General features: G+C 39.8%; 1 protein-coding gene across 1 annotated transcript in view; it reads right to left on the reverse strand.

Moving 5' to 3' along the window:
• The window catches only part of ARHGAP8 (Rho GTPase activating protein 8), an 82,522-nt gene extending 65,264 nt beyond the window's left edge, over positions 1-17,258 (reverse strand). Inside the window, exon 1 of the mRNA XM_065742404.1 lies at positions 17,022-17,258. The gene's annotated coding sequence lies outside the window, so the exon portion shown is untranslated. The remainder of the gene's footprint in view (positions 1-17,021) is intronic.
• Positions 17,259-24,818: the final 7,560 nt, after the last annotated feature.

Here is a 24,818-nt window from a genome sequence, read left to right on the forward strand (position 1 = left end):
TCTGGAGGCAATCTCGTCCAATCTCTGCTCAAGCAGGCCCACCCCAAGCTAGTGCCCAGGTCCATGTCCAGGCTGATATTGAAGATCCCCAAAAAGGAGACCTTATGACCTCTCAGAGCAACCTGTGCCAGCTCCCCATCTCCACTGCAGCACAGAAGTGCTTCCTGGTGTTCAGATGGAACAATATTGATCATTGCTTCTTGTCATCACATCAGGCATTCCTGAAAAGAACCTGGCTCCACCCTCTGCACTCACTCTTCAAATATTTGTATACATTGATGGAGTTCTCCCAGGGCCAACTCTACTCCAGCTTGAATAGGCCCAGCTTTCTCAGCTTCTCACAGGACAGGTTCTCCAATCAGTTTAACTGACTTGGGCCTAGTTCAGATAATGTAAAAAGCCTGCCTTGCTACACAGATGCTATCACATCTGCATGTATTTCTGAATGAAAGGAAAAAAAAATCAAGAGGACCGCTGTATATTCACATACATAACTGATGGACTAGCTTTTAAAAAGGAAACACTTCTTCAGCAGCAGAGTAGCTGTACACCCAGGCAAAGAACATGAGAAGCGCAGTTATCACAGCCATCCTTCTCTACTTCTTCCTAAATCAGCCTTTCCTCCAACAACTCTTCTCCTACCTTCTATTCAGGAACTTGTGCAAATTCTGCATACACAGGCTCATTTTAAAATGCCACTTCTTAACACTGGAATTGAGATCTGTATTGCAGGTGAAAATACAGCAAAATCCAACTGCATCACACTGACCAGAACACAAATGGGATGCATGAAAAAAAAAAAAAAAAAAAGAGATAGCTGAAATTGCTCTTAAAATCACTTAAAGTAAACTGGGTCTCCAGCTCACTGCAGTGATTTATTCTACCACAGGGACAGCAGAGATGCACCCTGCAACTGGGGCCACTGCGCTCTGCCACGCTGCCAGTTGCACAATGAACTTTGCATGCAGTGAGCAGAGCCGCCTGGTGGCGTCTTGGGCTTTGCACAGCATTGACATATCATGTGCAAAGTGAAGCTGGGAAAGGCAAATATGCTGTTATTACTTCCACAAATCAATATTGATGAAAAGTGTTACTGAATCCCGAAATTCAGGAAAATTTAAACAGCTTTCATTTTATTATGTTTTCCATTTGGGCTCTATTCCCAAATTGGTTTTACTATTGTAATAAGTTCCATTGATTTTGGTGCAGTAAAGATAAATACATATACATTCCTAGAGCTGCCCTCATTTCTCTGAAGTGTCAAAACATTGTTAACCAAACTTTTCATGAAAAATTCATTTTAAAGGGAAAAATAGTTCAGCAATCTATAAAAAAAAAAAAAAATTGGAAGGATGATGATCATACACACAGGTTGATATATTACTATTTAAAAGTAGAAATGTACTACCTTGCAAAGTTCAGTACAAGTTGATCCAACTTGTCCAACTTTCAGATTATCTGATAAATGAGGATGGAGAACAGGCTTCCTTGACGTGGATAAAGCTGAGGTGCTCAATAAGTGCTCTACCTCAGTCTTTGCTGGTGGTCAGGCTCCCCATGTCTGCCAGGACCCTAAACCTCTAGGTGTGGGTGAGAGGAGCAGATTCCATCCCACTGTTAATAGTCCGAGACCTCCTCATGAAACTGAATATATGTAAGTCCATGGGGCCAGATGATATGCATCCCCAGGGTTGTGAGATAGATGGATGATGTGGTTGCCAAGCTGCTCTTTATCATATTTGAAAAATCATGGCTGTCAGGTAAAATCTCCAGTGACTAGAAAAGGAAACATTACTCCCATTTTTAATAAAGGGAGAAGGGTTGGCGAGCCTCACCTCTGTGCCTATGAAGATCATGGTTAGAATGTTAACACATACGAGACAAACAAGCGAGCCAAGGCAGTCAACAAGGCTTCACCAAGGACAGATTTTGCCTGACCAATCTGGTTGCCTTCTATGATGGAGTGACAGCATCAGTGGACGGGGGCAGGCCAATGGATGTCATCTACCTGGACTTCTGCAGAGACTTTGACATGGTCCCTCACCACATCCTTCTCAATAAATTGGAGAGGAATAGATTTGAAAGACATACTGTTTGATGGATTAAGAACTGGTTGGCTGGTTGCAGCCAAAGTGCTCTGATCAATGGTTCTATCTCTGGGTGGAGGCCAGTCACAAGTGGTGTCCCCCAAGGGTCGCTTGTGGGACTGGAGCTCTTCAACATCATTAGTGACACAGATGATGGAATCGAGTGCGCCCTTAGTAAGTTTGCAGGCAACACCAAGCTGAACAGTGCAGCACAATGGGAAGACCCCATTGTGGCCTTCCAATACTTGAAGGGAGCATATAAACAAGAGGGGAAATTACTGTTTCCATGGGTTGATAGTGATAGGACAAGGGGGAATGGTTTTAAACTAAGACAGGGGAGATTTAGGTTAGATATTAGGAGAAAGTTTTTCACTCAGAGGGTGGTGACGCACTGGAACAGGTTGCCCAGAGAGGTTGTGAATGTCCCATTCCTGGAGGGTATCCTGGTCAAAAACCTATGTTAAAATAGAAGAGTATAAAGTAAAAATGAAATGCGTATGTTCTTAAAAAGACTCAAAATAAAAGCTTTACCTTTTGTCAATTATGTTCGTTTGGGGGATTCTAAGCTTCTTTTTATGCAATGATCAGAGAAGGAGCACACACAGAGGCTAATTCCTGCAATGGACTCAGACATAGCCTTGAAAAGCAGAAAGAAAGACAATCATCCTGTCACAAGACTCTGTGCTCTATCACACCAAGTTACATACTGATCAAACAGCACTGATTTTTCTGAATGCAATTTTCTACTAGTTTCATCCATTCAGTGCCTTGAAAATTGGAGAATAGTTTACTTAGTGATGGCAAATGTCCCACATTTGTAAAGAAACCCTACTTTTTTCATTCTCTCTGCTACTTTTTTCATCCTTTTTTTTTTTCTTTCTTTCTTCTTTGTGTGGTTTACTCCTGGATAAGTATGGAGGCATTATTCTGGAACTATCTAAAGCCCTCAAGCCATCTGAATCGCTGTGTTTCTTTGCAGTTTGAATGCCACCTTGACAGTAAATGTGTGCTCTAACACTCAGCACGTCCACCCTACTGGTCTGGATTACAGAAAGCAACTCCACATAGCAGAACACCCAGCGCAGCACAATGACACATAGAAATCTCAGCTGATATCCCATTTTGTTGGAGCAATTATTCTGAAGAGAGAGAGAGAGATTTGGCACTTGGGTGGTCCTCACCTCTGTGGTGCACGACACAGTCCCCTCCAGAGCCAGCTACTTGCTCTTCCCTCCATGACAGTTTTTGCAGTCATCATTTTTTGTGCCCATTCAAGCTGCTCTTGATTACTTCTTTAGCTCCCACCATGGTTTTTTTTCCTCCCATCCACAAAGTTCCTTATTTTTCTTTCTCTCCACTCAGCCTTCCATTTTGCTGACCTTTTTCTTCCCTTCTGCCACCATTTTTCATGTTTTCTCTAGCTCCTTTATCCTGGCCTAATTCTTCTCCATATCTCTTTTTGTCTATTGATGTGCAAGTTCTTCTGTCTAAATTCCTCTCTCCTCATCCCTCCCAGAACCAGAAGACTTTGAGCTCTATGTGTGCTGTATATGAATGAACTAACTTCAAACCTGCAGGAATGAAGAGGTGAAAAGCCCATAACTGGAAATAAGGCGTTCCTCTAGTCCTCTACATCTCTTACTGCTATTCTGTTATCTGTTAGAACAGAATCCTCTCTGATGTTTGGAGAAAGATCTTCTCCTATTTTAGACCTTCGTGAATGATTAAAGCTTAAACATTCATCTTTCTATGCTTTTACTACTCAAACTTCTAATGGTAAAATCTGACAATGAGTAAACGCATTCATTTATACTTCTTTAGCACTTACAATTATACTAGCAGCCACAATTGCAATTGTCTAAGCAACAAACAGTTTTCATTTATGATACACAGTTTGGTGACATTTGATAGCTCAATAACCTGATACGCAATCAGTTTTCATCTCTTATTAGCAACGTGAACACGAAGCTTACTCTACATTCATCCATAGGGTGCGTAGCAGTAAAGATAGCAGAGACCAGTAACTGAACAACAGAAATAGTAAACATTTTTATCAAATATGGTAAATGTAATTTTGAAACACTCTCTTTACCCCAGTTGGTTTGACCTTGTTTAGAACACAAACTTACCAATGTTGAAGGTGGGAGATGCTTACATGCTATGTTGCATTTGCTCCAATGGTAAATAAGACTAAATTTTTGATGCCTTCAGTGGGTAATATTTAATAGCACTGCATTCATTTACAACAATCATCCAGGCAATACAAAATAGATACAGTAAAATTTGTTACACTGTGTAAGGAAGCAAATATCCAGCAAGGAGGATGATAAACGCTGGGTAGCACGCTTCTGAAATGAGAAGTTTGGTGCTGTTGACAACACTGCTTCACCCCTCAGGGAGAACCTTGTGGGGGAGCAAAGTATTAATTCCTTTTTTTTTCCTACACATACACACACAAAACAAATTAAAACATAATTACAGGAAACAGTACAGATGCTAGAGTCGGACAGACCTAAAAGTGCAGGGTTACTGCTTCATGCAGGACAACCAAACCCCGACTGCAGCAATGGTGCAGCTTGGAACATCCTTCACAGGCTGGTCTGGGCCACAAACTGCCCCATTAGGCTGTTAAAATAACTGTCACCTCCCATCTTTCCTCCAAAATAGGGAACTATTTATAGTTCCCAATTATAGGGAAGATTGTCACGTAGGTCTTGTTTAACTTAAGAAAACACTTTCCCACAGATCTATACTAGGGACAATCCCAAAATGTACTGCAAAGAGTCTGCCCCTTTAACACTTGTTGCAACTGTCCCTTTGCAATGGCTCTCCCCCCCGCCCTCGACTTCTCTGCTGGTCAGAGTCAAAAGTCTATTTATGGGAAGAATTAAGTATGTCTGAATGAAATAGAAATCATTTCTCTACTGCATATAAATATCTGCATGTATCAGCTATTCCCAATCCTAACAGCACTGACGTAAAGGGGTTATTTCTACCCATTGCTAGCACAGAGCTTTTTGAAATGCTCTTTTATTGTCTGAAACACTGCAGCTATTTTCTTATCGCATCCACTCATTCATCTGGCATGGAACAAGCACATGGAAAAAAAGTGCCTAATGTGTAACCAATTAACAGAAAGCCATGTATGCCTTCTGTATTGTTAAAGCAAAATTATCTGAACATGGATAAGTGGTTGCAATGTGACATATTACAACACCATGTTTTGATTCAGTGTTAATGTTTATTGACTAAACAAAATTACTGTAATGTGATCATAATAAACATTAATGATCAGTCATCTATGGAACTTGCTTTCTGAATGTAAATGGTAATGCACACTAATGTGGCAGAATTATGTTGGCTGAACTCATGTTTAACCAGAGCTTCTGTCTCAAGGGATTAAACACTTTCAATTACAGGCAAGTATATTTTTAAGACTGTATTTTTTAATTAAATTAATCTGACAAGTTACTGGACAAAGAGTCAGTGTATTAGGATAAAAAGGGTTTTTGTTTGTTTGTTTTTTTTAATTGCATAATTATTCACCAGGGATTTCTCTGACTGGAATAAATTAGGGCTTGTAAAATAAATTAATATTCTTCTTGCTTCTAAATAACACAGGCCAGTGTTCCTAGTTCTTGTCAAGATGCGGTTGTAGCTCACCCAACTTATCACCAACCCTGCCCATAACCTAGCTATCCCAAAATGAAACAGGATTTCACAGCAAAGGAGAAGAGTTCCAGAAGCCTTTTTATATGGGGCCCTTGTTTAGACAGAAATCTCCATTCGAAATCAACTAAAATGAGGATAACAGCACATAACATTCCACTGTTTCTCTGTTTACACTTGACTGGCTCTTCACCAGAGCACTAAACTGATGGTTTTTTTTGGTTGCCTAAAATAATTATTTCTCCATTAATTCACAACTACTAAGATTAAAGACTTCCCTCCAAGCAAATTTGTGAGTTATCATAAGGCAGGAAATTACGTACCATAAAACCTGCTACTGTTATACTAAATGAGTTCAATGCTTGATGTCAGCACAGTTGCCCAAGCAGACTAGCAAATGTTTCTAATGAGAACTCAGTCATTGATCAGCTTGTGCCAAGGAAGGTTGTAGGTCTCAAACCAGTTCTCATATTCTATAACATCAATACAACCAAGCCGCAAAAGCAGCTGCTTCAAATCCAACCTTGATCCCAAACTCTTTCTGTAATTTTCATTTTTAGTCCTCCTCAAATCTTCCCTTTAGTCACATGAGCACATCTTGTTCATTGAATCTTACTTTTTAAAAGCCTCCCTTGCTAGATGCTTTGGAGTTATAACTGAACAAAAAATGAGAAAGAATTTCATATTTCAGGAGTTGTTACTGTTTTCTTAATGTTCAAATTTTAAAGTGTGAAAATGCTTACTAAAACTCACTACAAGGTCACAAACACTTTATTTGCCAGTCTTTGTGAGCAGAGCTATTAGTTTGTGAGAGATAACACTGATGGAAGAGCATGAACTCTTGTAGGTGAAAAACTGCAAAATAATGCATTTGTCAAAGGCTACGGAGTATAGGAAACTAGAGGAAGAAATAGAAAAGGAAAAGGGGAGGGGAGAAGTGTGGGAAAGCAAAATCTTTCTACAGTAAATTGTAAAAGCTGGATTAAAAAAAAAAAAGGTTATATTTGAAGTTTGAAATGTAGCTAAAAAGTTACCTGTTCATTTCTCCTCCTTATTCACAATGCCTTTACTTCATAGAGATTTAATTCCCTTACCTGATGTGGCATACAAAGCTAGTTACAAAATCCTAGTTAAAATCTGCATGAGAAACATCTCATACCATGGTTCAATGACACAGTGTGACCTTCAGCTTCTCCGTCTCAGATCAGAAAAATTGAGGTCGCTTGAAAGAAAGAAATTATCCAGCATAAATGCTAGGAATTCAAATCTGCTCAAAAAATTCTGTCAGGTTAACTTTTTATATAAAAAGATTTATGTGACATCTAGTATCTCCTGCTCTCCCAATGCTGACATGAACAAGAATTTATGCCTTTTTACTCTACTTTGACTAGCTTGACAGAAATGGGATTATGCATCACTGCATAAGGTAGATCAAATTTTCATAACTGGGCAGTCTGCTTGCATGTATATCTGGTAATAATAATTGTGAGATCATTGCACCATTATGAAGGTTTCTACCCTGAACACTTCATCATCTTATCTAAAGGTTTTTTCTTTATCCATATATCAGTAACTGCACCCCACAAACATGCACAAACTATCATCCTAAGAAATAATCAACATTTCAAATGCCTGGAAGATAACAAATCCTACTTCTAACACACAAAATCTAACACTTGCAAGATACTGGGGGAATGATGCGTGCTAGCCCATTAGTCTGCATGAAAAACTACGAGAGGATCGTAAGATATACTTAATAACATCACTACCATATCTTTTTGAATTCCATGGGTATCCATATCTTTCTGAACTTTCAAACATACGTGTACTAACTGCTACACAAATATAAAGTTAAAAATGCATCAGCTTTATGCACACTTACCTAACAAGGACATATTGTCTATTTATTCTTCTCTGGAGCACATCACAAAAATGTAAAACTTTGGAAATTTTATATTACTTCTATGTTGAGGTAGTCATTTGTGGTGCTACAGTCCCAAGCAGTACTGCAACAGTAATGACACGAAGGTCTGAATTTAAGCAAGGAATACAGGGAACAATAAGATGGATTTTTGTTTGTTTGTGTATTTTTTGTTGTCATTTGTTGCTGACTATAATAATAAAAATTATAATTATAATTATTATTAGACCAGGGGAAAAAAAATTGGCAAGTTTTCAGGCTGTAAGCCCTTCAGGTAACCTCAAAGAGAAGTCTGTGCACCCAGAAAGTTATTTTATGCACCTTCAAACAATATTCCCTTTGATAAGTTTAATAAATATTTAATAAGCAGTATATAAACAAGAAAGTGCAGAGTTTGAGAAAGATTAAAGTGGACAAAGGCACCATAAGTCAGCTGTGGAAAGTAGCAAGGACATACAATAGATGAGAAGATCATACAAACTACCAATAAATGCAATGATAGGACATAATTAAAGTTGTCAGATAATAATTTTCTTCTCTAACTGTCAGAATTCAAAACTCAACTTTTTAAATAAATCTCTAGTTTTTCTTTAACAACCTTTATACTCTTTCCAGTGATGGGAACACCTAATTTACCTCTCCAGAAATGCCATGTAACACACTTAACCAACTTGGTTTGGAAGAAAAAAGATATTTGATTAGATTGATAAGTATTTGTGCTGTATTTATCTTAGCTGTTGGCCATAATTAACAATAAATAAATAGGTAATAAATACAGCTGTGCAGCATCAAACAAAGCAAAACACATAACATTCTCCCTTACTTACTAGGGTAAGTTTTCACTTACAGTGACATTCTAGTGTTAACTCTGGAAATCCCTTCAGTACAGCAAAACATTTGCCAGTGTTTACCACCCCTTCCAATTAAGGATAAGATTTTTCCTTAGTTTACAATTATTTTTAGGTGGTACTTTTAATGGTGCCTAGTTCGTACCATCCTGTACTTAGACAACTTCACTGTCTCTTCAGTACATAACCAATTCCTTTGCACAGGTCTTACACAAAAGGAAGATAAGTCTTTTTTAAATGCTAAGAAAGTGAAGGATGAGAAAAGTTGCCAGTTGCCTCTCAGAGGGAATAAGTTCAATATGTGAAACTAATTATAATCAATTGCTTTAAAAATGACTGATTTTTCATTCCTGTAAATTCCGTGATTCTGTGAAATGCAGTTCTTCTTCCTGATTTAAAAGCAGTGTATCATTAAATATTTATAGATGGGAAGTCACCAGGAAACAGCACACAATCAGTGAGGCCACTGCACTCAGAACAAAACTTATGACAGTCATAGAAAAAAGACCTATATCAATTGCATTTATGTTACACTAGTATGCAGTGTGACATCACTTCCAAGCTCTACTGCAGACAGCTGTTGAATCAAATGGTTTTCTTCCTCTTTTCTTTTTTTCTCTTTTCTTTTTTTTTTTTTATTTTTTATTTTTCCTTCAGCATTTTCCTTTTAGATCTTAAGAACATATCTTTCCTCCTGACTTGTAGGGTTCTGATTGCAAAGAAAAGGTTATGGCTGTGAGTTTGTCAAGTCTACTTAATCTTTCTGTCAAGCAAAACAGTATGTATAATAAATCCAGATGCTGAGACAAATAAAGCTGCAAACAGAACCACAACTTATTCTGCTACTCAAAGAGTCTCAAAAGAATTTCCTTACCACCAAGCAGGCTAAAAAAAAAACATTGCCAAAACAAACATCACCCAGTGGACTCACTGGAACAGGGAAGATAATATTAAGCCTTCAGGCACTGCTTCTTTTCTGGCTTACAAGTTTACACAAAAGCTCACCTACCTGTTTAGTGGCATTCCTGCATACACAGCATGAATTTTGATCCCCAGGGAAATCAGTCAGCACCATAATTCACACTGACCTCAAGCTGAGCTGGGATAGGATCACACACACAGGCATTCTTTCGTCCCAAGCAGAGCATCAGTTCTTATATTAAAATTCTCTTCTAAAGTATTCAAGAGTTGTCCACTTTCTGCCATAAGTCACCATCCTTTCCCTCTGGCACTCAGCTTCAGCAAAGGCTGAAACTGTCATTTCTCAGCTTCTAAATGCAGGGTAAAATCCAGTAAACCAATGGAATATTTTTCAGAAAAAAAAAAAAATCTTCCTATTTCATCCAACAGGTGACAATGAGCAGGATATCCATTCAAAGGTATTTAGCAGTATTAAACTGAGATGTAAATCTAAAGCTACAATGGTGTCCAGATGACCATACACTGAAGCCAGAAATAAATGAGAAGCTGAGACCTTCAGTATTCTCTGAAGTTTTGCTCAAAGCCTGCTTTGAAGGGTACATGCAAAAATTCTGAATTCCAGCTTCAGACTCGAGCAAGTGGCTTCTCAAGTTTAGGGCAGCTTCCAGAATTGGAGCCATTAGCAACGCTACAGACTTCTGTTAATAAAAGGGCAGGGGGAGGGGAAACGACCACTCATTTGTAAATGACCTTGTACCGTTTTCCTGGGCATCCCTTTTTTGAACCTACACCAAGTTTCCTCCGCTTACCTGCATAAGTGCTGTGGTGGTCGGCTGAGTGGCACCATAAATGCCTGAGAATCATAGAATCATTTAGGTTGGAAAAGCCCAGATCATCACGTTTTAGAAAGCTGTGTTGAGAAAAGACACAAACTATCCCCTACAAGGAATTCCTGGTGAATATCACTCTTGATGTTCTGGCCCTTATGGGCATGATTCTGCAACACTGTGCCAAAGGCAATATATTCCTCAATGGTTGTAGCAACCATGAAGAAGAGGAAGCCCAAAGCCTTCAGCAGGCTTGATTTCAAAGTTTGAAAAGCCTAGTGAAATGTAAGTGCTGCATAACATACATAAAATGTCAGGCTAAGAATTCACTGTTAAAAGAAATATTTCCAGAATATATTAACATTAAAAAAAAAAGTGAAAAAGGTATCTTTAGAATGCACGAATCAAAAAAACAGTCCTTCAGGCAGACATCACTGCACAGCAATGAAGTTACACTGCCGTGGATTTTCTTTGTTATAGGCAGGACTGATACCATAAACCTAAGTCACTAACATGAAGGCTACCTCAGTCTTCTAAGTTAGTGACCCTGTTTTCAGTTCTTCACAACTTCATTATGTAGACTGAAATCTTTCAGACTCAAAAGAACATGTGAATATGATGGGAGCTCAGAAAGTATTACTGAGAAGGCTATGTGAAAAAAAAAATGGAACAAGATGGAGAAAAGTTGAATGAGTGAACTGGGGAGAGTAGGCATAACATCTATGCCCACTAACGCAGCTTGGGATGAAATCCAAGATTGTTCCACCTCATTATTTTATTTTTCTCCTACCAGTACCTGCTCTTACACTGCTTGGACATAGAAATAACCTACAATCTGTTATTCCATCACATCAAAACACACAAGTCTGTTCAGTTAAGCTCAAGATTCAGCCTTGATGATGACTTAAACTAGGGTCAATAGGATAACTTGCAACACAATTACCATGCTTTTGTTTTGTTTTATAAATTAAAGGGCTATATATGGATACAAATACACACAGTATGTTTCAAGTATACCAATATGCTTCCTAAGACTACCACTCAAACCTTCAGCAATGCCAAATATTAGTTTGTCTCGAAAATGTGATCCCAGATCCCTGTGTGAGTAAAGCTATATTGTTTAATTACAGTCTCAGAACAATAATTTTTTCTTTCCGTATAAATCTTACTTCAGCTTCTGCATAGGAAAACTTTATCCAGGGGCACTGAATAACCACCTCTCCTTGCTGATGACTGCCTTTTCCTCCTGCTATTCTCACAGATATAAGGCCTGTACACTTGGAAGAAGAGAATGGATGGTCTCAGAGCTAATATCAAAGAGCTGGACTCTATTTTTACCTCTGACTACAATTTCCAATAAGATACTCTGTAAATCACGAAATAAAACTTTTCTTAGACAATTTTAGGACTACATGCAAGTTTGCTAAGAGACAATATGTAAGATATATAACAGGGTGGTTCCCTCAGAGCCTGTTCTAGCTTACTCCCTCACACTGATAGATCTGCAAGGCCTTTGACATGGTCCCACACCGTATCCTTACCTCTAATTTGGAGAGACTTGAAGGGTTAATTATTCTGTGGATAAAGAACTGGTTGAATTGTTGCAGTCACAGAGTTGTGGTTAATAGCTACATGGCCAACTGGAGGCTGGTGATGAGTGGAGTCCCACAGGGGTCCATCTTGCGATGACTACTCTTCAACATCCATATCAATGACCTCAACAGTGGAATCAAGTGCACCCTCAGGAATTTTGCTGATGACACCAAGCTGAGTGGTGCAGCTGATACAACAGAAGGAAGAAATGCTATCCAAAGGGACCTGCACAAGCTTGAAAATCTAGTGAAGCTCAATAATGCCAAGTACTAGAAGCTACACTTGGGTCACAAAAATCCCAGATGTGTACAGGCCAAAAGAATGATGGTCTTTAAGGTCCCTTACAACCCAAGTGATTCTAGGACCTGCCACATTCCTTGAATGGTGAAAACAAATACAATCCTCACTTCTGGAATAGTTTAAAAGCATGAAAAAATGCTTAAAGGAAAGCCTATATTTAGGTTTGGGTTTCCAAAAGCCAGAGAGAGGGAAAGATGATTTGTTCTTCAAGGGACTAAGAATACAGAGAGTATCCTGACATAAAAAACAAAAAACAAACAACAACAACAACAAAAACTGGCTTAAGAAATCAAAGAAAAATGAGTAGTCACCACACTAATGAAAATACAAAATAATTGCTAGAATATGGAATTCAATGCTAGCCACTAATGCCCAGAGCCTGACGCTGGACACACACCCTGATTCTCAGAGGCACCTGCAGTCCCTGGTCTAGTAAATGGCAGCACTCACTGGATCCAAAATTTCTTACAAATGTGTGGTTTGACACATCATATCCCACATTTGCAAGATTAGAGGATTGCTATCTCTCACATGATCATCTGCTCATGCTACTTACTCCCCATCTGCAGTCACTGTCTGCATATGCTGTGAAAATTATTGTTATCATAGATCAAAGATTATGCCTCCAGAAGACAGACTGCAGGAGAAGGAGAAAAAAATCTCAAAAAATATGGGTTGCATCAATATCACATTAAGTGTACTCAGTAATAAAGAATGAAAGGTTCACTATGGAAAGGTAAGATTTCCAGTAGAAGCAGAGAATGCTTTTCTTCCTTGAAGTATTCTTGTTTCTTATACCAGCTTTTGTAAGTCAGTTATTATATTTAGGTCTATTTTAAGCATGCCTTATATCTTATAGCAGAAGAGCTTATATTAGTTTGGGTCAGGGTACACTGGTAATACTAACTGCCAGTCTTTCATCTGATGAATCATAAGGTGTTTTTTGAATAATTTTCTCCTTGAAAAGGCAGTCGTCAGTTTTTAAACCATCAGGCTCGAATAGTGTAAATATTCAATAGAATTTGTGCCTTATTACAGTAATTTCCAGCAATGGTTGTAAAATGAGAGCCTTTTGGCAACAACGTACAATTTTTCTGCTCTTCCATTGCCTTTTGGTTAGCCACTGCTGACTCCAACATTTCCTTAGTCAGTACTTTCACTCACATATTCTAAAGTTACTCTTAAGAATAACTTAGGAAAAAAAAAAAAAGAAGTCTCTAAATTTTCCACATTATTTTTGCAGTATTTTTTAAAGAATTAAAATGTTGATATTGCTCAGACAACCTGCTTTATTTTCCATGAAAAGTCTTAAGTTTTTTTCTTTTAAATATAAATCCTACCTGCATTTTTTCACATCCCTGGACATAAAATTAACTCCTTTTCTGCAGTTAGCTGCAACAATTAAATCAGGAGATGTGTAGGAAAGCTGCCACATACAAACATCATTTATTTTTCCTTCAAAAGCAAAGGGAGTTCCAATCTGTGTGACATGCCTGGCTCATACACTGGTCAGAGGTGTTTCTTCTGTAACAGCTGCATTGTTTGCCTAGCAGAGGGTTATGTTGGTGCAGAAGTTGGCAAGAAATGACAAAAGATTTAATTTGAGCTGGCAGTGTGTGCTTGCTGCCCAGAAGGCCAACCATATGCTGGGTTACATCAAGAGAATCAGGTCAAGGGAGGTGATTCAGCCCCTCTTCTTCACTATCATGAGATACTACCTGGAGTACTGCAACCAGTTCTGGAGCCCCCAGCACAAAAAGGACATGGATTGAACAGAGTAGGTCCAGAGGAGGGTCACAAAGATGATCAGAGGGCTAGAGCACCTCCTATACAAAGACAGACTGAGAGAGCTGGGGCTTTTCAGCCTGGAGAAGAAAAGGCTCTTCCAGTACCTGGAAGGGCATACAGAAGAGGGCATACAGGAATGCTGAGAAGGGACTTCTTATAAGGGCAGGTAGTGGCAGGATGAGGGGAAATGGTTTTAAATTGCAAGAGGGTATTTTTAGACTAGATATTAAGAAGAAATTCTTTACTGTGAGGGTGGTGAGACACTGAAGCAGGTTGCTCAGGGAGATTGCAAATGGCCCCTCTCTGGAGGCATTCAAGGCCAGGCTGGGCAGGGGCTTTGAGCAGCCTGGTCTAGAGAGAGGTGCCCCTGCCTATACATAGCATGGGGTTGAACTAGGTGATCTTAAATGTCCATTCCAACCCAGACCATTCTATTATTCTAAATCTGAGATCTCAACTATGGACACAATGAACATTAGACTGCCTGAGTCCTCTCATTTCCACCTCTCACATCTGCAGACACAGCAAAATTTTGGTCTATCAATTGCACAGTCTGGAGGCGACAATCTTTATCCTATCTTTATGTAGAAAGTTACAATGATCTAAGACCCATAAAAATGTGAGCCATCTTTAATTTTAAGAAAAAAATACATCTGAAATAAAAATCTCAGTTTTAGTTACAATAATGTCTATCAAAGAACGAGTGTTCAATTATAGCTGAATTTCAAACTCAAACCCAACCAGTCAGCACAGCTTACAGCTTACTACATACAAATACTTTATACCAAGGTCAGTTTTGACTTAGAAGAGTTTATCTGAAGAAAAACAAAGCAAAAGAAAAGAAAAAAACAATAACAGTTACATTTAAAATCCACATAAGTATACAGAATATTTATTCAGCTCAGTCACACAATTACTTCAATCCATACACTTAAAGCTTTAGATTTAGTAAGAGGAGTGTAAAAGTACTGCTTACACGTTTCCCCATCTGTACTACTACTAAATATTTATTCAACCCAGAGGAACTTAAAAACAGTTTAGATCTCACTATGGCTATTTACTTTTTGAATTCCTGCTCTAACAATGAAAAAGGGAAGTCCCTTTCATTTCACATTTTAAAGTCAGTTCCACTGCATATTTTTATCTGAAGCCACTGGAACAAGCAACCTCTTTGTGTAAAAGCAACTTTTAAAAGGAACTTATTTTGTTATAGAATCTTTATCTGTTTCAGGTCTACTTGAAGCCCCCTTCAGCAAACTGCTAAATTTGAGATAAAATGGCATGCTCTTTTAGACAAAGTGCCAATGATTAGTAACAAGTCTGTGACAAAAATCACACTTTGATCCCAAAATGCCTTAAAGAAGCACAGCTCTCCTCAGAAGAGGCTTTAGGGCAGAAGAGTGGTCCCTGCATCCTCTGGTCCAGAGTACTACCCCACAATGACCTTTCACACTTGTATTCAGTCGCAGATTGTGTTTGCAGCATGGAAAAGACCATACCAAAGCAGCTCAGTGCAGAGAATGAGCAATGCTCATCTGTGTTAAAAAGAGGAAAAATGTAAAAATCCCAGCAAGATTACAACATTGCACACACAATAAAGGACAAGAAACTACTTGATGTGCACCCTGATACGTTGGTGGTGTCACCTGAAATCTGTGGGAAAGGAAAAGGCACCTGACTGGAAATGGTCTTTTCCCTCAGATTTGGGGGCAAGCTGTTTAGTTGCAGCACAGGTGCAGGAAGAGAGGCTTAGCCTCTTTTGTCTGTGCTGAATTTCGGCCTCTGGGTGGACGACCCCTACCAGGGTGCGTTCCCAAGGGCAGTTGTAGGGAAGGAATTGCAGGAATGCTGGCAGCAGCTCCCCAGCTGAACCGGCTCCAGACTGCTACTGCAGCTCCTGTGAGCTTCGGCCAGCCTCAGCTAAACCCTGCCCTGCTTCTAGCTGCAAACACTACTATAAAGTGGTAGGACCACCTCTGGACAGCTGGACAGGTCAGAATGAAAGTTTCACAGACAAGAGGAATTCAGCTCCTTGTGCACGTGCTCTGTGATACAGATCTTAACTACACATCATGTTTTTGGTCACTCAGGGATGAGCCTTTATAGTTTCATACATAAGTATTATGCAACACTGAAAAATCAAAGTAATCATAGACAAATTATGATAGAAATGAAGAAGAATCTCTTTCTCAATGGACTGGCAGCGGAGAAGAAAGCTCTAAAAACACACTGTGTTGGCATACAGCTAGAGATATTGTGTATGAGATTTTAGTTTAGGCTTCTAGTTACAGTGGTTTCTATGCCCACAGTTTAAGTGGTATCCAGACAACCACCTTGACACTGCAGTCTTACTAGTACTTTCCCATTCCTTGTGAGGTTTTACAGCAACGTGAGCTTCAGGCTTGATTCAAGTCTCACATGCACAACCTTAGGTCCTCCCACAAAACCAGCAGGCATGACCACGAGAGCACACTCAACCACCAACCATCAAACACATTCTGGATGGACAGAATCCTCCTGAATTGAGTCAAACCTGTGTGTAAACAGCCACAGGACTCAATACTGGGACTGATGAGCCAACAGCCTCACACAGCGCTGGTTAGAGCATAACCTCATCCCTCATTGCGACCTTTGAATCTTATCACTGTGGGAACTGTGAAAGCGGAAGGGACGTGCTCACACCTCCACTTCATGCTGGCTCAAAGTCAGTGCTTCCTCAGCAGCCTGGCAGAGCTCTCACCACAAACATCCCCTCGTGTGTCCCCGAGGGGCACACGGGACGCCTCGCAGCACACACACATGCACGCACGAGGAAGAAGGCTGGAAGGAAACCCCCAGACCAATCCGCCAATTCAGCCGAAGGACAGCACACTCACTTGGGAAGAGCTCACCTAGGGCTTGCTCGAACACACACCCACAAGCGGCTTCACAGAGCTCTCTGCACACCCACGGCAGCTCAGCGCTCTCCCTCCCGGGGACCCCGCAACTGCTTTTGCCCTTCCCGGAGAGACAGGAGCCAGGCGGGGCTGCCACTCGCCGCCTCCATCCCCGCGGCTCCCTTACATACCTGGGCGGTGGGACCGGCGGGTACCACAGGTGCTTCTCCCGGCCGGAACGGGACGATGCGAGCGGGCGGGCGGTGGCGGCAGCAGCACCGCCCCGGGGCCGGCCTCACCTGCGGGCGGTTGGAGGAGGAGGAGGAGCGAGGCCGGACCGGGCGCCTGCAGCCGCCTGGAGGAAGGCTGTTCGGGGTGGCCGCCCTCACTTCGAGCCCGCAGGGTGGGAGAGGCCGGCAGCGGGCGCGGAGTTGTGCAGCGAAGACAGTCTGCCCCTGGGCGGCTTACAGCCAGTTGGCCGCAGGGTAAAGGCACTGAGAAATCCCAGACCCGGCCTGGACTTTCGCTTTCCTTTCCTGCTGTAGGAGCTGGCAGGAGGTGTGAGGATGAGGGTGTTGCCACCCCCTCACCGTCCCAGCTCCAAACTCGCGCAGCCTGGGGTTTAACTGAGTCAGTCCAGAGGAGAGTAGGAGAATGAAACCGGATGCAAAATGCAAGATATGGAAATTAATCTCATTTTAATGCCTCTGTTGTTGAGGGGGGAAGAAAAGTCAGTCATCAGGTTTTTTGAGAGTTGGCATCTGAGTACAGCTGAGAGCAGTGAATGTATTGGCAAAACCACCAGTGCAGTTCACTCAGTGATCTTCAGCAGAAAAGCTAAGTGCAGCCCTTGTGCAAGCCCTGTGTGGTGGCACTGCATCATCCATCAGGGGAGTGAACAGGCAACATGAAGTCACAGCCTATACAAATACATATACCTTACAAATAAACATATTCCCTTCAAATGGCTGACACACAACATTTCACACTGCTTTTTCACAGTATGTGACACCAGTAGCTCCTCTAGGCTACCCAAACATTCCTATGTCATTAGGAGAGGTCCAAGGTACCATTTAGCATCCTAATAAATGCAAAAGACTGCAAGTTGGTGTTCTGTCCCACAGTTTTTCCTGAGTGCTCCCTCATACTCATACGATGGGAAGCAGCCATTGCCAGAAAGAAGGTGGGGGTGTGGGAAGTAAGCTGAGATAAATCAAAGGAGAAAAAGAGACACAAAAAGAGGCACCAAGACACCACTACAATGAGTCACAAATTGCCGGATGCTTCCACGATTCCAGGAAAATGCTGCCGGACTCCCCTTCCTTGCTGCAGCCAGAGAGGAGAGGATGGGTACAGAAGAACAACTGCTCGTCTGGCTCCAGCTGCATTGCGTGTCCCTTGTGCTGCATTTCCAAACAAAAAGCAGCTCACTGTGAACTCATACCTGCTCTGAGTTAAGCAGTTTCTTTTCTTTCTTCTGTCTATCTGGAGAAGTTCCCCCCTAACCCTACATGATTAGAATTAATATGAACTTCTGCTAAGTGCACAACTTAGTATTTCTGCCATTAAATTGCATGTCACTTCTTTCTCCTGTCCACAGATTCCCATCATTCTTTCCACAGGGTATTCCAGTCCTTCTCTGTTGTAACAGCAGGTCTTGGCTTCATGTCATCAGCAAATTTCATTAGCTTTCATTGTTTTCTGTGCCAAGGTCACTAATAAAATTTTAACTAAGATTAGTTCTGAGATCAGCCCCTATGAAACTGCATTAGTAACATCCTTCCATCTAGACCTTCTCTTTCAGCACACGCCATTGTCCTTACTTTTCATTTCTCACATTCATCCACATCTTTTCATCTTAATTAATATTTTCTCGCATGGCATCCTCTCAAATGTTTTATTGAAGTCCAGATAGATTTGATCTACTGTATTTTCGTTGTTTGAAAAAATGATTTATCAGAGAAAGATACAGGCTCTGTCTGGTCTATTCTCTCCTTGGTGAAGTCCTGTTGCATTTTAACAAGTTCTGCATTTACCTCCACATCTTTAATCACTTTTTCATTCAATATTTGTTCTACAGCTTTGTGTACTAATAAGTAAGGTCAGATAAAAGAGCCTGCAGTTGCTTGGATTGCTTTGTTTTCTCATCAGGTCCCCCCAGAAGTCTCTAGACTTTTCCAAGTCTTTCCTGAGCCAATGGGTCCTCTAGGTCTGACCTGAAATTAAAGCACAGCATGCCTGTGATTGATTTTGGACTTCTCCTCAGGCTGAAAAAGCCAAATGCCAAAATATATATATATTTTTTAACTTCAAAGACTGCCTCGAAGGTTTCTACTGCAAAACTTTGCATTCGAATTGCATGGTTCCCAGATTTATTTACAATCATGCCTTTGTGGCTTTACGCATGCAATCTGAATACCCTAACATTGCTTTGCATATGTTTCAAATGCATTACTTTCTATTTGTATTTTTGCTCTTTAACATTTTGTCTGCATCCAAAAAACAGCTGAAAAACAGTGCTTCTATTTCTTCTTTATGAACACTTCCAATTAACAGACATGGTATAAAAGTTATTATTTTAAGACAAAATCATTTTGCATGTGTCCAACTGTAGCCACCTGTTGTTTCAAAATGAGGTGTGGAAGTGAAGTTCATGGGTAAGAGCAGTTAGTTTGTCCTACAGAACCCAAAGAGAACTATTTCTCTTGCATTACTTTATTCTAAGCCATCTCTTTCTGTGGATTTTTCCACTTCCTTAGTTACTTCCCAATTGACATGAGACTCCAGGATGCTTTCTTCCAGACGGTGACAACCATGGTGAGGTCCTTGCTAAGGGTGATATTTAGTTCCTCAGAGCTGTAGTGCAAACCGGATGGGAGGAAAAACAAGTACAGATTTTCAGCTGGACTACCATACTTCCATATCCTTCCCTGAATTTACCTTATCTCCTCCATGTCCATTTCTGTGTTTGAATAAACAGGTTGTTTAGAGAGTACTTTAGGTGGGTACGCACCTATGGCTCTGAATTCAATTTGCAGAAAAAGATTATCTAGAAATTTTGAAGAGGGGAACTTCCTGGGATCTCCTGAGCAGCAGAGTTCAAATCAGAGCAGTGATGGCTGCAAGGATTGTAGGATCATCACTGGAAGACTGTAGTGGTAATTCAGTTCTTCATCATCTCCCGCTGGCTGAATGTCTTCATAACATGTATATCACTTGTGTTGCTTTAACTGCACTGGTAGGCAATCAATATTCTGTAGCTAGGATCTAAAGCAAAGTATAGAATTAGTTTCACCAGAGTAAGCAAGTTTGAGTGATGATATATTGTAGTAATATCAGACTACAGGGTTTTACTTGGTAAAGGATATCCTCAGTTTTCTTTCAAAATGCAACAGGTTTGCACTGTGGGTCTCCAAGATAAGTCTCAGCCCTCAGGGCAGCTGACTTTATGCAAACTGAAGGAAAGATCAATAAAGCCAGCAAAGTCATGTTTTTGAGTAATGCTCTGACATCTTACCAGGCTAAGCTTACTAAGTCATACAGTCTTTTTTCTTCAAAATAAGGGAGTATGATATGGGTGAATGTACCCAATCTGACTCTGAAATGTGTATATATACCCCAGCCTTTTATTTCATGTGAACAAGAACAAAATGTATGTTATTTGTCATCAGTAAACCTATAATTTATATACAGGTCCACTTAAGGAATATAATTCATTATTGTTAAAATTTCCTTTAGAGGATGTTGCAAATGAGAGCCTTCCAACAATAACAACAACAACAAAAGACTTAATCCAGGGCACCATGTCACTTATTGTTAGCTACTGATTATGTGTATTGCATCAGTTATCACAGTGAATGCAACATAAATGCACAAATTCGGTATTCAGCAGTATTCTTTGTATTTATCTGGAATTTCTAAAATGGAAGTGCAGTACTGTTGGAAGAGTAATTAAGAAAAAAACATAAAATCATGGAGAGAAAAATTTCCCATTATATCCCTCAGGATGAATATAATATACATGTCTTTATAAAAAATAACTGCTTGTTTTCAGGTTTTGTTTCTCTAGTACTTCTCCCCCCCTCCCCCCTTCCTGCAGCTTGTCAGAGCCTTTCATTACTGTGGAACAGAATAGAATGCAAAAAGAAAGCTGTGATTTGAAAGCAAGATTTAAGCGACTGAAGAGTTGTCTGAATTTTGTTTTTCCCCTCCATTTGCTTTCACACATGTTTATGAACTCACAGTTGGATTTCCTCAAACAGGAAATTCCATGGTAATTAGCATTAGTGAGCTAGGGTGATTGCAGTTCGGCAAATTCACAGGCTCCTTTCAGAATCTTCCCTTTTATAGAAAATAAATGCTAATATGGGCCAAATTCTCAGTTGCTGGGTTAGTGTTACTGAATTGAGCAGTAAAACTATTTATTCTGGCAAATCATGCAAGGAATGCTACAACGCAGTTAGAATAACTGACAAAGTAGTACTGGGCAACCCACAAATACTGCTGAACCACTGCTGTACAAATACATTTGTTGTTTTAGTAAACAGTGTAAACAGAAAGCAAAGTGACCGGGGCTGGTAATTCCTGAAGGGAATAGATAAATAACAGTCAATGAAGAAAGATTACGGATATTGATTTTTCTGAGAAACACATTCTGCAACCACAAGACTTCAGTAAGAAAGAAGCACATTGGTACACCCAGCCAAGGCACTGAGTCTGAGTGAGAGCCTGACGTGTCAAAAAAGCTGCCCACTTTTTGGTGGGAAAGCATGACAAAATCTGTTTCTTATGAAGATTTAAATGGAATTAATATAACAGCTGGTATTCAACCAAACTGTGAGATTTAAATCCAAGTTTTTTACAGCTGATGAATAATCTTGAAACCAGCCCTGTTTTATCAATCTCTTCAACACTTGTCTAGGAACCTAATGGTGAGTTTCTTCTACCTCATATGAAACAACTTTCTACATTTTACGTAAGGTAATGACTTACATTTTGCTTTCTGACATGCATTCATTAATCAGAATTTGTTCCCAAGTTATGAACCAAAAAAAGCTGGCTTTTTTCAAGTCATTAACAACTTGGATCTGAATTTCTACCAAGAGATTAGCATCAATTTCCATCAAGAGCTCTCTAACCACAAATCAAAAGTGCAACTGTGAGCAGAGTCTCTGTTTAGAAGGCATTATTATCATTGGAACAGAACTGAGAATGGAGTTCTTCCCAAATCAGCTTCCAATGCAAATAAAACAGCAAACTGTAGTATCAGCACATATGGCAGTAGATTTTTATTAATTGGTTAACAATTCCAATAACATAGATGCCTACACATCAAAGTCATGTAAACAGAGCTCAATCACCATATGGAACTAGACCAAGATGGTAATGGGTAACAAAGCAAGGCAATCCTATTCATGTTCCATATGGCTTCTGTTGACTTCTATTTATTATGCTGCAACTTTTGTGTATGCTCCTATGGAGCATCTTGTTTTGCTTTTTAGAATAGATGTATGAAATTAGGAATCCAAGTATATTGTCAGTGGAACAAAAATTCAGAATAAAAATAAAAAATAAACTGAAATTTACATATATATATATATATATATATATAATCAGTGTTGTGCTTGCTTGAATCCTTTTTTTTTATTTTCCTGTTTGTTGAAGATGATGAGGAAGCTAAATCTTATGCCACAACCAGGATGGATCTGGGAAAGAGCCCTTTGATTAGCTAAACTAACGAAAGATGCCTTTATATTATAGAGCGACAATTACAATAACAATCCTTAGGAGAAAAACACAGAGGCTACAGCAGCAATTACAAGCAAAGGTATCTGTATATACCTTCCTTTATCTGTACCATTCCTAATACATACTACAATGTAAATTATTTTCCTCCCTAGCAAGAAAAAAGGACATTGATTCTTTTCCCATGGTCAGAGGGATAGACTTATTGATGAATTCACTTGAGAGGAACATATCACTGTTCTGCAAAGCCCAGCGTTTGTCCTGTTTTCAGCCTGCACGTATTCTGATATCATTTGGAGCTAATAATTAACAGATTGGAATTTTCACACAGATGTGCTAAGTACACATTTTGAAAAGCAGTTGGCCTTAGGAGAGTGAGTTGTCAATGCAACTTAAGTGCTTTCCCAAGTGTATGTGGGGGTGCAGTCAGAGCACAGGTCTGAGTCTCAGCGAGTAGAGGGAAGAGATGAAGAGAAAGCAGAAAGAGCCTTCCATCTAGTGGAAGCTTTCTTGTTTACAGCTGACTCGGAACTCAGAGCCCAGTGCTATACTTACTGTTCATTGCAACAAAACTTCAGGTTTGATGCTCCACTCAGGTCTGATGCTCCACTGAGACAGGGCCCAGACTCAAAGCACCTTCTGACCCTCCTTGGCATGCTCAAAACTCCTATTAAGCAGTCAGTTTGCAAGATTAAAGTATTCCAGAAATGAGGTGTTGTTTTATTTTTGCTTATAAAATAGGAAGGTGACTTGAACAGAAATACCAGTTTGAATTTTGAGGTAACAGCCCTGCATGTGATTCCTTTTGACTTAAGATCTGGAGCCTCTCTTTTAGTAAGGTCAAAAGAAAGTAGTACCAAATGTTTCCTTGGAAACCTTGTAAACGTGAAGCATGTACCTGCAAGTATCAGCTCCTCCTCGCTAGGCGTGAAGGAGAAAATTAGCTTACACCATAAAGCACACGTCATTTCTCTTTTTCCTGTCTCACATTCACGATGAAAGAAAACAAAGGACTTGTGTGCTTCATTTCCCTAAACAGATATATAACCACAGCAGCACCCAAGCAGGTGCTGGGATTTGAAGCCTCTCATTTGCCTTTTTTTTTTTTTCCTTGAGCAAAGACAGCTGGTGAACTATAGGGAAATTGCAAACTTTTAAAGAAAGGGCTTAATCCACCATCTGAAATTCACAGAAGCATTAAGTCATTATTCAAATGAAAAGCTGCTTTTACCCATTAACATATTTTCGTCAACAACAAAAAAAGGAAGATGCTGATATGAGGGGAGATATGTGCATTCTTATTTATATGGTAATTGAATGGTCAGGGACTTTGCCTGTCATTTTCCGAAGATGTGGTATGCGTCAATTAAAACTATGTTGTGCTACTGTTATAATGGAACCTGGCCCCATTAAGAAATCTTTTCTTCATAAGATGTGATAGAGAGAGAGGCATTGAAAGTCAAGCAATTTATGCAACCTACTTTGTAACATGATTGCTGGCTTTTGCCTTTCTACAGACAAAGCAAAATTAATAACTCTTCTCTGTAACAAGTGACAAGAGAATTATTTCTGTCTATCAAACCCATCCTAAATAGGAATAAGAATATTGCTTCCCCTCCCATAAATTTGCATATTTAGAGTGTTCTGAGTAAAATCTGTTGCGTTATAATTCAATAGTTCATACACTTTGTCAATCAGGCAGAAGCGTGAAAATATTTTTAAGGGTGAAAATATTTTTAAGAGCCAGTGCACAACTGCAATTCCCTTTCATCCAAACACCACATGCTGTAAATGATGGTGTAAAAAACTTGGACTTCATTTAGTTGGGCATTCCACTGAATTCCAGTGAAACTTATGGGGCTATGTTGGCTGAAGCAGGTCCTAAAAATCCACCAAGCTTCCCTGCAAATGCATTCCTAACAGCTATAACTGTCAGGGCTGGAGAGGTACCCTGGGAGCACATATCCTACTGTTGCACAGGAATCATTTTAACACCCCAAGTTCATCACTCAAACTGAGATTACTGCTTGGTGTTCAAGTCAGAGTATCCATTCATCACCATTTAATGCCTACCTGTTTTCTATTCATGCAAATTCTTCAGGGCATCACCAAAAATAATTTAAAAGACAAACTGCTACCCAGTGGCATCAGTAGCATTTCTTGCTGGACATGCTTACACAAACAGAACTAGTTTTTCTAGGAACACAGCCTCAACCTGAAAAAAAAGGAGTTGAGGTGCAGGA

Source organism: Cyrtonyx montezumae, unplaced genomic scaffold, assembly GCF_038088225.1.
Source record: "Cyrtonyx montezumae isolate F1298 unplaced genomic scaffold, pur_monq_1.0 scaffold_3, whole genome shotgun sequence".
NCBI classification, from domain to species: Eukaryota; Metazoa; Chordata; class Aves; order Galliformes; family Odontophoridae; genus Cyrtonyx; species Cyrtonyx montezumae.